This window comes from Pezoporus occidentalis, unplaced genomic scaffold, assembly GCF_034315485.1.
Source record: "Pezoporus occidentalis ecotype Australia unplaced genomic scaffold, CSIRO_AGI_Poc_V1 ctg87, whole genome shotgun sequence".
NCBI lineage: Eukaryota > Metazoa > Chordata > Aves > Psittaciformes > Psittacidae > Pezoporus > Pezoporus occidentalis.
Window position 1 is genome coordinate 3,011,280 of NW_026916231.1, and position 14,780 is coordinate 3,026,059.

Sequence of the window (14,780 nt, forward strand, 5' to 3'; positions counted from 1 at the left end):
AAGGTGGACTTTAACAAAAAAACCCTTGTCAGTCGTTATAGTTTTCCCACTGCAATTCTTTGTACCATTTAAAAGGGATTGACCTTTTTTCTTTTGTATTGGTCTTCTGTTCTTACTGTATTGCACAACTGAAAGATCTAACATCCTTAGCTTTTAAGGTATTCATTTTCACCAAACTACTCCGAGAAAGAAAATTAATGAGTGGGAAACTGAAGCACCAGAGCACTGAAGAGCTCCAAGAGCCATTCAGGAAGTGAGTTCAGGGAGCCCTGAGCCCATACGGACCTCCTAAGTTTAACACCAAGACCTCAGCTATTCAATCATCCTTCCTTTCAATTGCACCATTTTACCTGTCTGGAGATCACTTTCACATGATAAATCTGTTTAATCATAAAAATACTTATATACATTGTCTGTTAATTCATAACAAGAAAACCAGGATATTTTTACTGAATTATGGTCATTCTGTATCAGGTATTTATGAATACCAGGGCTGTAACTCCTTATTCAATAAAAAAGATATGTATTCATTTGAATGAATGCAAATAAGGACCATTGATTCCTTTGACCCCTTTAATTCATTAGCCAGGCAGATTAGTTTTTTAGATAAAGTCAAAGGGAAAAAATATACCCAAGGTGAATTTTGAAACAACTGTGTCAAACTGAAACTGATCCTGGAGTGATCCTTATCTGCAAACTACGGGATATTTGTTCCTTTGAACGTCAGAAGGATAAAACAAGTCTAAAGTCTCATGTTAGCAACTGGCAGCCACTTAAGAGCACTGCACCTGAGAACAGGCTTTACTTTATCGACCATAAAAGTAAACGATGTGTCTTACCATTACTACTTAGGTGGTAAAATACTTTGAGATTGTAAATTTCTGAGTTTTCCAGTCTGAAAGCATACAATTTTTAATGGGCTAGTACTTCACTTAAAAGCAGTCCTCAGCACTGACTTTGTAACACCCAGGCGCTGCATTATTAAATATTCTGACCTTTGCTTCCAGGACTGTGAGCTGGGTGGAAAGCAGGAACGTGAGGTTCTTACAACCCAAATGGAAATTTTCAAAGTGCTTGGTCTGGTGAGGACCACCTTGGTCCCAAGGGCTTTACATCACAGCCTCTAACAAGGCTGGCTGTATGATACGATGGTGAGCCCTTTAAAGTATTTCTCCTCAGAATCTGGGTGGCTACATGGAGGTGTATACAGAGAGAAGACTTAAATAGGGTAGCTCTAGAATGAGTTTTTCAAATAAGCTTGCAAAATTTTTCAAGGATTGTTTTAACAAAAGGCAAGCCAGGAGCCAGATTCCAGAAAAAGGGAAGCTCCCATACCCTGATCTTCACCCATCACAGTGTGTGAAGTATTCACTGGGGTGTGGGAGCTGGGATTACGCTCTCCTACTCTGCCCATAAGGATTTGAATCCATGGTGCCTCACACTTTTCAGGGGAGGAAAGCTCTCACTTTCAGGTTATCACATGTTCTTGGGGGTAGAGAGAAGGAAGAAAGCCCACTTGCAGTTTTTCCTCTTGGAGACGCTTATTTGATATAGAATTGTTAAATTTTAATTGGACAGAAGATAAGCATTACTGTCTAGATGCTCCTTTGGGCAAGGGGACACCCGTGTCAGTCCTATCTCTTGTTACTACCTGAACAGCAGTGGAGTGGGGATGGGAAACCAGGTCTCTGCTCCTGCTCTCTCCTCCAGCTCAGGTGAGCACCCCAGTGCTTGATGATGCTCTGAAGGGGTGTGCAGCTACACAATGCAATGCCAAATGGGTGCAAGGGGAGGATGCAGGAGAGCCTCAGCCTGCAGTACCCCACTGCCTGCTCCTCGAGCACTCAGCCCTGTGGCTGAGTACACAGGCAGAAAGGAGAGGGTGAACCTGCTCTTGACACTTTGGGAGATGCAGGAAAAATACAGGGAGAGGTACAAATCCTGCAGTAAGACATTTCACCAGGGTCCGCAGGAGTCGGAGTTCACTGGAGTCCAGAGCAATTGGAGTTCTTCTGGAAATCATTCTTCCCTCCCCAGCTCAACATACCCTTCACTAAAGGAAGAGGGATTTGAGGCACACAGAAATAAGGAAAAATGGCGTCCAGGGCTACACTAAGGGGTCTGTCATCCTGGGACATGCAGAAGTAGGGTCTGAGATCTGGCATTCAGCAGGAGGCCTGACAGTCTCTGGATAAAGGGAATCAGGGCAGAGGACCTGTGTGCCATAGCTTGATGGTTGCATTATGGTCTGCTCTAGACATCAATAAAAACATTGCTTTACTTTCTTGGTTATTTAGCTCTGAATCACCCATGAAAATGGGAAAATATTCCTTGAAAAATATACCTGTGCTCCTTATAATCTCGTTTTCAAGAGTGAGTCATAGATCCAAGTGACTTCAAGATTCTTTGGTTATACAGAAGAAATGAAAGACAAAAGGTTTCTGTGGATAATGAGAATTTGTCACATCTATGGTATACCTGGCTGTCAACCTGCAAGCCCTGGTAACAGGGTTATGAGCAGGCAAAGGCAGCATGGCAAGAGCTCTAGTGTTCATCAGATGCAGATCACCAGCAAGAAGCTCACTTATAAAATAACAATTTAATTCAATCTGGTGTTAAGCAAATACACTGGAACTATTTCTATCTACTGTGTAAATAATGAACTTCGTGTCATGTGTCATAGAAGACTGATTAATCCTTTCTTGCATTTTATATTATCCAAGTGTACTAAATATGAAAGTGTCTTGGATGACTTTAAGAGGTACCTATGGAAACATTGGGACAAATCTGCACACCACCATCCTCCACACAAATGTGTTTCAGCCTTTATTAAAAAACCCTCTGGAGAAAACAGGATCCTTTCCTTCAAGATCAGACTCTTGCTCTGCAGGCAAACTCATGCTGATGCATTTAAAACAAAGTATTTCTAAGCTTTGTCTGCATGCAAATGCAGAAACATGGGGTTTCAGGGAAATGAGGTACACTCACTGCTCATAGGGGCATATTTCCCACAGACAAAATGTTGAATATTGACCCTACAGGTCTTGAAGCTGTAAATGCAGGATATTACAAATAATAGCAACTAATGTCGAAGTCATTCCCACTTTTCTCCACTTCTGAATTCCCTTCCTTTAGATAAGATTATCTTTGCTCTACAGGAGCAGTTCTTCCTTCCCAGATCCATATGTTCTTAGCACAAGTGGGAACAAGAAACTGGACAACCCATTTACAAATGGGCTAGTCACTAATCCAACAGCAAATGCAGACTACCATGCAATAAACAAGCTTAGGTTTCAAGCCATTAACAAATATATAACTGAGTCAGAGACCCGGCACTGCTCATCACTTTAATGAGGAGGCAGTTTGGTGTGTTTTATGCCCCCCTGACCTGGAGGTTCACCATTTTCACATCCTCCCCTACTTGTCCTAGTAGTCATTAGAGCTGCTGAAGAATTTCTCTAATTATTGAGAGTCATTTGCTCATCTAACCCAGCCACCTTGGTCCACAGAGGTGCCAAGAGAGTTCTCAAACTGATTTTGCTCAGTCCATGCATCTCCCCAATACACACAGTCATCTGGCAGCCGGTTAAGCTGGCATTAAGGCTGCTTTCTATCAAGAATACAGAGCCAAGCTGGAGGAGCATCAGGACAACAGTTACTGGGACTCCTTCCAGTAGTGTGAGATTTCTTGGGCATGGTGACCTGGTACTGCCTTACTGAGGTAAGTCTGCAGGAGCTGATAAAACAAGGGTATTTCCTGCTAAAAGCTTAAGGGACCTCTCTCCTTACTCTCCTCCTAATTAAAATCCTGAGGAAAAAAAAAACAAAAAAAAAACAACAGGCAGTAATTAATTTTATTCTTTTCAAGCAACCATAGAAACTAACAAATTTGAACAGTTTTGTTAGTTTTCATTAAAAAAAAAAAAAAAAGCAAAGCAAAAAAAAAAGCCGGGGGCCCAAACCTAGAATATCCTGATTAGGCACAAGTATTTGCTTAGAAAAGGACCCAGGTCCAAAAAGAGATAAAATCCAACCAGAAAAGCTGATAATGGAGATTGAAGCAGAGCTGCATGTCCCTAACTATTGTGATTAGATGACTAGCACTCCTTGATAGCTAACATACTTGCATTAGCAATGATTTAACTCACATTTTTATAAATTTTTCTTTATTTTTATACTTAAAGGTATTAGAAAGACTTCAGCATTAACAGTTGGACTCGATGATCTTAAAGGTCTTTTCTAACCTAAACGATTCTATGAATCTGTGATTCTATGATTGTCAAGGAGAACTAGTAAACCAATTGCGTCAAAATTCCTTTCAGGGTTCCAAATATTTCTATTTGCCAATCTAAAATACTTACAACCACTCTCTGCTTTCTCTGTGATTTAAAGCAATTGACTATATAAAAACCCTGTATGCTACCAAGGAAAGGAATGAGAAATCTTACCTGGTAAGGATAACACCTACTAACAATAATAGAAACCTATATTTAGGTTCTGTTACTTCATGCCTGGTTAATCTGGAGAGCATGTCCGGGAGAGCAACTGGTGTTAACCAGTCTGACAGCGTGATGCCTGCAGCAATACGAACTCGCTAATCTTAAGTTTAAAAAAGATCTTCACCAGTTATTCAAGTTAACTATGTCTGACCTGACTAGCTTTATCTTAGACTATTCGCTTTATTTCATCTCCTCTTTTTTGGTGGTGGCAAGATTTGACCCTAATTTGTTATGATGTCTTGATCATTATATAGCCTGCATTGAATTGTAGAGACAGGAAATTTATAGACTTTGTAAACTAACAGTTTGAGCTCAGTGGAGTTAAATGAAACAGCAGACACTTATATTTGAAGTCACTCCAGGCCCAGTTATGTGCATGGTTTGGTGGCCCTTGCAGTTGAAATCATACGTTACCCTTGGTCCCAATCAAAAAATTGTTTTATCCTACTTAGGAGGTTTAGGAAGAAGTTCATCCTCCTCCAGCTTGAGCTACGGTACATACCATAAAAGATCCTACAACTGATGATGAAGATGATAATCTTTTCTGTCTGTAAGAAAAAGCCTTCATAAAGTGATGCTGAATGTCTGCTGCTTCCAATGCTTTGATAGGATGTCTGTGTAGAATTTTGGAAAGTCATAGGATGTGTTCATCGGTGCCTAGATATAGGCTTTGGAGCCTGATATAAATATCTAAATTGGAGTGTATCAGGGAATCTGACAAAACAATACATATTATTCTTTTGCCAAATTTTCCTACTCTTAGGTGAAAGAAAGATCCATTTGAAAAACTGAGCTGCAAAGTGCTACATTTTTACTTGTTTTCTAATATTTGCTAACAACTTTGGTTCAAAGCACAGAAAATCATGTCAGACGTTCATGTAGCTTACATTACTAATAAACTTACTCAACCTCAAGAGACCTTCAAAGATTTCTGTATCACAACATCAGGACTTAGAAGCACAAAACCTTTCCTCTCTAAGAAAGTTTCAAACACCAAAGAAATAATGGTTTTAATTTGCCTGAATTCAAGCAGAAAAATGTAACACTTCCAGAAGCAGACTTATGATATTTCTTCATTATAGAAATAAGCTTTAATTGAGTCACGGAATGGTTTCATTTGGAAGGTACCTTAACTTTGTCCCCTTTGGTTTTAAAATAAACTTTTAAAAATTAAGATCCACACTACTTAGTTTTTCTCATTATATAAGGTATGCTTTCAGCAGCAACACTCCTTGCTGGGATGGGGGGGAGCGAACATTACTTGGTCCTTCAGCTCCTGCCAACAAAGGCCTAGCCAGCTCCTCCCCGGCACAGGACACTGACGGCCATGTATATAGGTTTCTGCACCCACCAGTGGTATGGGTTCCCTGTTTGTAAAACTAGTAAGCAGGCCAGTTTGTTCAAATGAATCCATCATTCTGTTTCCCAAAAGCATACTTCTTCTTTTCACATACATCTTTTGTGACCATTGTGACAGAGGAAGGAGGAATAAGGCCCAGGAGCTATGGGTCAGGGTACATTACAATCATATTAGTTAATGAAAAAGACGTATTCTCAAAGTTTAAATAGCTTCCTACAACTTTCAAGACTGTCTGCAGACCCATCCCAGATTGAAGGAGTTCTTTCTTAAGGTCTGCACTACACATAAGTGCAAAAATCCTGCTTGAATTCAAGATCCCCCAAGGGGGTCACCTCCAGTGGGATTTCCTGAGCCATGCCTTCCACATGCAAGTCCCAGACACTTTCTAGTTGCCAACATTTTAGGAACATGCTGTTGCCATGTGCTTGTGCCTTGCTGGTTTTCAAATATACAGAGAAAGAAGACCATGAATGGTCATTACCGGTGATCTCCCCTTGAAGAAATCACCATTAAGAAAGCTTCTGCCAACTTTGTCGCCTGAAGAATTCAGCCTGCCCACTACGCCATCCTGTGAAATCAAAGCCTCCTCCCACTTTCTTGAATAGTATCAGCTTTGCACATTAGTTTTAGGAACAGATGACCTTGAAGATTTATGGGCAGCAAGAGGGAAGAATATGAGTCCTGTGTGAGAAACTAGAGAAGCTCTGTGTACTATGGCTTTTACACCAACCTGCAAAGCATCAGCAAGCCAGACATAATGTTCATTGTTGCTGAGTTAAAAGAAGCCACACCCTGGCATCCAGGAAAGAAATGTGGCTTGCAGTATTTAATAATACACCTCCAGGTCACTTGAAACATTAAAGATTAAAGATTAATCCTGCTCTATGAACTTGGCTTGTCAATGGAAAACATAAGGTGAAAAGGATTGTTCCAAGTCTCTAGAAAAGAGCTGGAAAGGCTCACTGAAGTTAGCAAACTCTTTTCAAAGGTAAAGGCTTTAAGTGTTTCAAAATCTTAAGAGCAGCCATGCAAACCACTCCTAATTCCTCCACTTATCTGTACACTAGATAATATCACAGACAGGATGAGTCAGCCTAAAAGGTATGTAGGATATTCCTGAAATAAAGAGAATAGAGCAATTTTGAATGGAAAATCAGAATTAAACTGCTCTTAAGTATGTGGGGTACCCACAGAGAAAGCTTTTGGTTAGTCAAGCATAAGCTCCATAGGGCAAATGCAGGACTTGATGGAGTCAAGTGCCAGCACAGGTATTTACTTTTTACTTTCTGGCATGTCTGTCCTTCAGTTTGCAGAATGACTTCAAGAGCAGTTACTGGAGCTCTGTCTGCACCAAAAAGGAAGTAGCTTGTCTTTGCAAATATGGCTATTTGTTACCAAATGCAGGTGGAGGGAGGTTAATCTCTTCTTGGGGTCTCCTTCAGGTCTAACACAGACACTAGGGTAGCTGGTGTTAAGCTCACATGTTTTACTATTTCTCAGTTGGTTTATTTGGTTCTTTGTGGCTTTCTGGGAGATTTCCCTCTGTAAGCTTCACATATTGTTTCATGCTGCAGGGGATCTCATTTTGAGGGGACAGCTTTTAACAGCCACTCTTGCCTTCCAGGCTTTTCCATGGCACAGAGCCAAGATCTTCCTTGCCCTCCTCCAGACTGTGGGAAGAGAAGGGACATGAGAAGCGGAGAGACAAAATAGTAATTCTTAAATGAGTGACTGAATATAGCCAGCAAGGCACTGCTGAAAAGCTGTGGGAAACCTCTGGCTAGTATTCTTACTCCCAGCAAATCTGAGACAGGTTCACTGCAGACAAACTGGCACATGGGAGCCAGGCCAGGCACCTGAATAGGTGGGATTTCCATGATCCCTACTGTGCTTAAAGGCAGATCATAAGGAAAAACTGTTCAGAAATCCTGCTGGTGGAACTGTGGAAGACAAGAGGCTTTCTGGGAGTGTCCCTGTGCTTCTCTCACAAACAGATGGGGGACTAAAAACCCGGAGCTGAGGTCAATCTTGTGTTGCAATTAGGTGAGACTGAGAGAAAAACACCTGGTCAAGCAAATTTGTGCCCTGACAGGACAGAGGTCATCTGAAATATTCATGCCATATTCTTCTTAGCAGAGTGCAAAACCTGATCAGTTGGTATGTCAGCAACATGCGCTTTTTCATGTCATTGTTTTGTTTAGTTTGTAGCTGTTTAAATACAGGGGTTTGGAACTAGATGATCTTAAGGTCCTTTCCAATCCTAACTATTCTATGATTCTTTGAACCCTTCCTGATGCATGTTGCTTCCATGTGGTCAAACTGGAAGGCTTGCTTCTAGTGGCAACTTCTAGTCTTTTAGTCCTTAGCTGAGAAGAGAAAGCAAGCTCCCAAAACTCTTTTCATAGCAGGTAGTGAGTACTCGCAGTCACTGACAAGAAACAATGCAGCAGGTTGGACTGCACAGCCCTTAAATTTCTGCTTGTGCCACGCAGCACAAGGCACGGAGAGAACAGCCTTGAAATCAGGTCGATCTCAATCAAGAAGCAACAAAGAACTTTGTGAGTTCGGAAAGAGGGCTGTGAGGCTAAAGTTGTAAACTGATAACAGGTTGGACACACTGCACTGTTGTGATGTGAAAGCCTAATGTTTAGCTTCTGTTTGCTCTAACTTGCTAACATTTTCCATTCTCTGGATGTTGTAAATGTCACTTCTTTCCACCATCATGAGGCCAGGCCCTGATCTTTGTCAGAAAAGGGTCCAGCTCTCATATCAAACCTGCTCATCATAATTTTACTGCAAACCTTGGACAATCTTGATAAGTGGTTATGTTACAAATTGTTGGACCTAAAGCTTCTAGTCTTGAGCACTAGTGCAGGCAGGTAGAATCGATTGAATTTTTAAATGAAACAAAATAAATGCTTTTAATGTATCATTTACAAGCTTCCAAGCCACTGTGCTTATCAGATGTTGAAATCATTTCCAGGAGCTACTTAGAAGTAGCTGTCAATTCTCTTTAAAAGTGATATCCCTCAGAGAATTAATAAAGGGATTCCTTAATAAAGTTCTCTTTTCTGATCTTGAACTCATCTACAAAGTAAATTATTTAAATATTTAAAAAACATTAAACATTTGGGGTTTCTTTAATAGATCAGAGGGATGGAGAATACTGTTAGCAAGTCTGCCTCCCTGATACAATGTTCTATTTTTTTTTGATAAAAACACACATTTTTTAATCTGTGCATAAGAAAGAAGATAAGCAGATGGAAATATGAAAAGTAAAAAAATAAATAGAAGAATGCAGAAGTCTATGTAAAAAGTGTTCATGTAATTTGGGACATGAATAGAAGAGTTACTCTCCTTTTGTTATGCAAGATTACCAGTCACTGATCTCCAGTGAGAGTCATGCGTAAGAATGGACCTTACAGCTGAACTGCAGTTGTTGGAATTTTACACAGAAAAAGTAAAGAGTTGCATGCCTGATTCTCTGGACTTTCAGTTGCAGTGATCATTGACCACACAGATTCCTATCCACACCAAGAACTCACATTGCTGTGCAGCAGCATGCAGTGACTGAAATCTTTATTACAACGGCACTTACGTCATTTTTGCTGAGCTAGGCTTGAGTTCAGCAGAGTTGAAAGATGAACCTGTTCACCTTATAATATCATTTGCTTTATTTATTGTTTTTTCCATATTACCCTTTGAGACTCTCACCATGTAATTTTACAGCTTTGAAGTCATATGGGTTGACCTATAACTGTAATAAAAGAATTTGGAATGAGATAACAGAAGTTTTTCCATTATTTACAAAAGGTTGAGGCTACTCATTAAAGACCTTCATATTCCATAACTTTGCTAAAATTAATACTTTTTCAAGGAACTGTTACATTGTGGTAGACCCTTGCAGTGCACAGGTTGGACAGGATAGGGCTGTGCTGTGAGCTCAGACAAGAAAATCCTCCAGTTTATATTTCTAATTCAACCTTTCTGAAGAACACCACTTCCTAGTTACAAATTAACAAACAGTATGTTTTCATCCTGCCTAACGACTCTAGGACACAGCTTCTGCTTCTTATGATTCATGCTCTTCTTAAAGAGCATCAAGTTCAGCTAAGAGGATGCATGGAGGGCAGAGGGAAGCATTTTGCTCCCATACTGTCGACAGGGGATTGACCCACAATGCCATTTCACTCGGACCCCATCACATCTCACACAGCTCTGAACTGCACCCACCAAGTTTTGGTCACACAATCAGCTTTGCCTCCATGGAAAACAATGCCCTATGGATGTGCCTGGCCTGCAGAGCAGGTGTGCCCCGGGGTGCACCCTGCAGCCCTGGTCCCCCACTCACCCAAGCTGCAGTGTCTGTGGGTGTACTCTGGAGTTTCCTTTCAGCTGTCAGATCGAGTTTCTTTGCAAAACAAGTCAGTGCTCAGGAAGTGAACAGGGACTACTGACATACACCCAGCTCTCCTCCCATTGCGAAGATAATGCTAAACCAAAGCATGCATACTGCCCTGTAAGCTAGCACAGTCTTGAGATCTCCAGGATGGGTAAAGTGAGTGCCCTACATACTCAGAAAGAGCTAGGAGATCTAAAATCCTCCACAGAGACAGGCAATCCTCCTAAATTAGGATCCTAAATTTCCAGCAGGCTCCCAGTAAGTGTCTCGCAAGATGGGTCTCTGAAAGTTTCAGTAACCAACCACACTGTGAGTAATTAACTACTTGCTAGATGACTGAACTATGCTGAATTTGCTTGGAATTGCATTAAAATATACGTTATACAAACAGTAGGAATATAATAAAAATCCAGTCTGGCACATAGCAACAACATAAACCACTGAAGATCAAGAACAGGATGAACACTGATTTTAGTGAACACTGATTTTAGTAAACACTGGACCAGACTCTCAGAGGAGGCACTGGGTCCAGTGACCTGCAGCCCATCCCCACTCAGTCCGTGCCATGCAGAGAGCCCAAGGCAACAAATGAAGATTTCCTCATGCCAGGGGTAGCTTTGGCTGTAGCAGTAACTTCACAGCGCCAAACACCCCACCTATGTGAAAGTATTATGGCACTGTGGCAGGTGGGTGAGAGGAGCTGCTTTTCCTGGCAGCTGCATTAGGTCATCCCCAAGCTGCTTCCTCCTGGTATCATTAGGTCATCCCTGAGGCTCTTCTAAATCTCATAGTTAGGCAGGTATTTGCCTGCAGAATACAAGAATAAACACAGTTAAGCACTATATCTGAAAATATGCGAATAAATACAAGGATACTACCTGGTAGCAGTTTTGTTCTTGGCTTCCTAGTTGGTCTGTAGCGTTGTGGAGCATCAAAGAGCTCCAATCCACCTCAGTTGCTTTTCCAAGTGGCACTGATACATTGACACCCCAATACAGATTTTCATGCATTTCTAGGACTAACATATTGTTGGACTCCTTCAAACGAAAAAGCTGGTCCGCCATGACTGAAGCCACAGGCTGCCACGCTCCCTGCCCTGGGGAATTGCTGGGCTGGAGGGACGTGCCAGGCCATCGTTGCCCTCAAGGCCTGTGCTGGGCATCCACTTGGTCTTTGAAGAAAGGGAGCTGCAATGTGAAGATTTAAATGTTTTGGTGGCTCTGAGGAAAGTTAGAGAGTGGGAAGACATGGCAAGCATGAGTGCATGGATTTTGGGTTTTCTCACACTTAGGAATCTGTTGTTGAGCATTCCCTTATCATTATGCTGCTCCCTGGAAAGCTGTAGATGAGACAGGGTATAAAATAGGTAAAAAGGGTATAAAATAGGTAAAAAAGAGATTAATTAGGCCTTAAATTCCCCTGTCAGAAGGTTAAGGCTTGGGATATGCTGCAATCTGAATTTACAAAGTGGCTCACCAGTTTGCAGTTTGTATTGTAAAATACATTTCATATCATTAAAATTATTTCAAACAATTCTGTCTGGTGCATGAAAAATGTATTTCTAGAAAATGCTGTCTTTGAAAAATAGTGAAGGCTCATGTAAATTACAATTTACATAATGTATTTCCTGTGCAGATTGTGATTTACCATAATGACTATATAAACCAAGGCCAGCTTAAAGTAGAGAGTGCACTTCAGTGCTGCATTTTCTCTTACATTTTTGAAGAACACAAATACCGATTGAAATGTAGATACAGAAAAGTAAGCAATAAATTATCCTGTAGAATTATCCAAATATTTTGAAAAGACACATTCCTCAACCACAGACAGTTCTACTTGCTGGGAGTTGCACACAACTTGAAGCTCCCTTCTAGAGCCCAGTGCTACTTCTGCCAATCCTGCTACAGCCTAAACCAGGTACCAGCACTGTTCAAGTTGTTCAGTCTGGTTTATGTGTCAGGAATAAGCTTGTGGTTCTCATGTGAGTACCTGAATCAAAGATTTACCTGAGGAAAAAAAAAAAAAGTCATCCAAGGAGTTTGGTTTCCTTGGATCACTTTATAAAGCACCATCTCTTACCTATCATCTGGTCTGTGCATCTATCACCATTAAGACTGACATGAGAAGGAGCCTGTACAGGTACAGGTGTTTGACCTTGTTCAGAATTAATATAATCTATATCTCTTTTCTCTTACAAAAGACTGTACCTGCTGGCTTTAAAATATTTGATACTTACATGGTTGGGCTCAAAATGAAGGGTGAGTCTGCTTTTTACATTTGCATAAGAGATCTTGAAGTCTAAAATCTGGTTAAAACCTTACCCATCCTTCCAGTTGTGTTTTATAGGTATGCATTTTAATGTAGGAATGTAGAAGAGCATAAGAGAGACCTTCTCCATATCTGACAATCATGAACAAGTTAAAGTTAAAATCTAGGTAATCACTTGTTGCAAAATGCTTTACTGTGATGGATTTTTACAGGAAGGCAGGACTGTAGTGAGCAACAGCAGCTAAGGGGTAGCATTTCTTTTTACTTCTCTCAAGAATGACTGTGCTGCTAATCATCACTAAGCATCAAATGGGAAGGAAGATGTTGATAAGGGAAATCCAGCCACACCTCAGGATCACACATGAATTTGGCCCTTCAGAAGAGAGGTGACATATTTATCCCTTCCTTTGATATATCTTCAGATGGTGGACTAACTGGGAAAATAACATCTGATGTCCCTGCAAAGCATTTGTGTTGTTCATACAGGACATTCTTATTTGGAAATTCTTACATTTGTGTCTCTTTTGGTCTCTGCTCATCAAAATCAAGTTTGTGATGCTTCACATGATGCTGAAATCTTGGTGCTTTCTGACTGAGAATTACTTACCCTGTCATTTCTTGGTTTTGTTTGGATTGCTTTTATAACTGACATATCCACACATCTTGAGAAACCCTTGGGATATTATAGCTAGATGTTCTTGAGAGTGTGAAGACAGAACTCTGGTAGTCAGACCTAGGAAGTTTCAGAAAACCCACAAACAAAAAATTACTAATGAAAAGCATTTGAAGAACAGCTGTGAACAATAAATGTTTTCAAAGAAAATCATAGTCACTTAGATTCTGGGTCATGTTCACAGCTGGTTTCAGTGTAGCATTTCTGCCTTTTGTCAGATATGGATCTGGCTCATTTTTTGTAAGGAGATCTTAGATCTAGCTAAAATGAATGACAAGGCTTAGGCTTCTTAGTGAACAAATTCATTAATCAATGTCTATATATGCATATCACCATACATATAATTTCTGAAAACATGAATAACTTTGTCCTTGTATAAAGCCCTCTAGAGTCACTGGAAAAAAAATCACATGGACTTTGTTGGATTATGGATCACATCCTGTATGTATCTGCATTTTTAAATCTTTTCCAGTGCTTCTTCTTTCAGTGGAAATTAATAGCTTCTTGGAATTTAAATGACCAGTTTCCGATTTAGTTTTGCATAAGAAGCAGAGTCCAGTGGGATTAAATACGAATGCTGGCTTGGTAATTCATTAATCATGAAAATATGGTGTGCAGTTATATAAGTGATTATTTTTGCATGGAAATGCCTGCTACTTTTATGCCTGTGCAGGATCACCTCAAAGTGCAGCAGCAAGAACATACAAACCCATTCACCTCGAGACACTGTTTTATGAAGAATGCACAAAGATACATAAATGCACTGTAGAGACCATTGATTTTGTAGATGCTAGCATAATGAGAGGTCAGCGTGTCCGAGAGTCCTACCTACACATGACTACACATGTTCCGGGTGGGGAGAAGCAGCATATTTTGGAAGTTCCTGGGAGACTTCTTTCAAACCCACCTGGCCGCATATGACCTATGTAAAATATTTTATTCTGAGGACTTCTGAAAATATAAACATTGCAGCTCCTGTTCATTTAAAAGTCTGAGCAGTCAGACAAACAAGGTCGGGCAAATAATGCTGAATTCTCTCCCATTCAGCTACAGTCTTCTGGGTCAGAGAAAAGTAACAAACATAAGATTTGATGTACCAATGGAAATGGTACACGCAGCGAGGAACACATCAACATAGGATGCAAGTCAAAGGGCTGTTGAAACAGGTTCAGTACTTGGCTTCCATTTGTACAGGCTTGCAGGAAGCTGAAATTCTGCACTGGACAAAGTAATCCAATACGCTTGGCAAATGTAAGAAGTTGACTCACTGGCACAGACCTCTTCTATCTAAAAACGATGGAAATGCCATTTCCACCTTTGTCTTCTTCCAGTGTCCTTGCGTCACTGGCACCCTGTTGTCTTTCCCAAGCACAAAGGATAATCCCAGGCTCAATTCACTGTGCTTCCACTTATCACGGCCAGAGCTGTGTCATGTCTGTGCTCCTGGTAAAAAAAAAGCCTCATGAATCCTCTCTTTTCTTGTCATCATTGCTACTTTATGGAAACACATTAGTTTCAGATTTTCATTTTCAAGACAAGATGTAGTCACATTACAGACATTTCAAGATATGGCTCCCA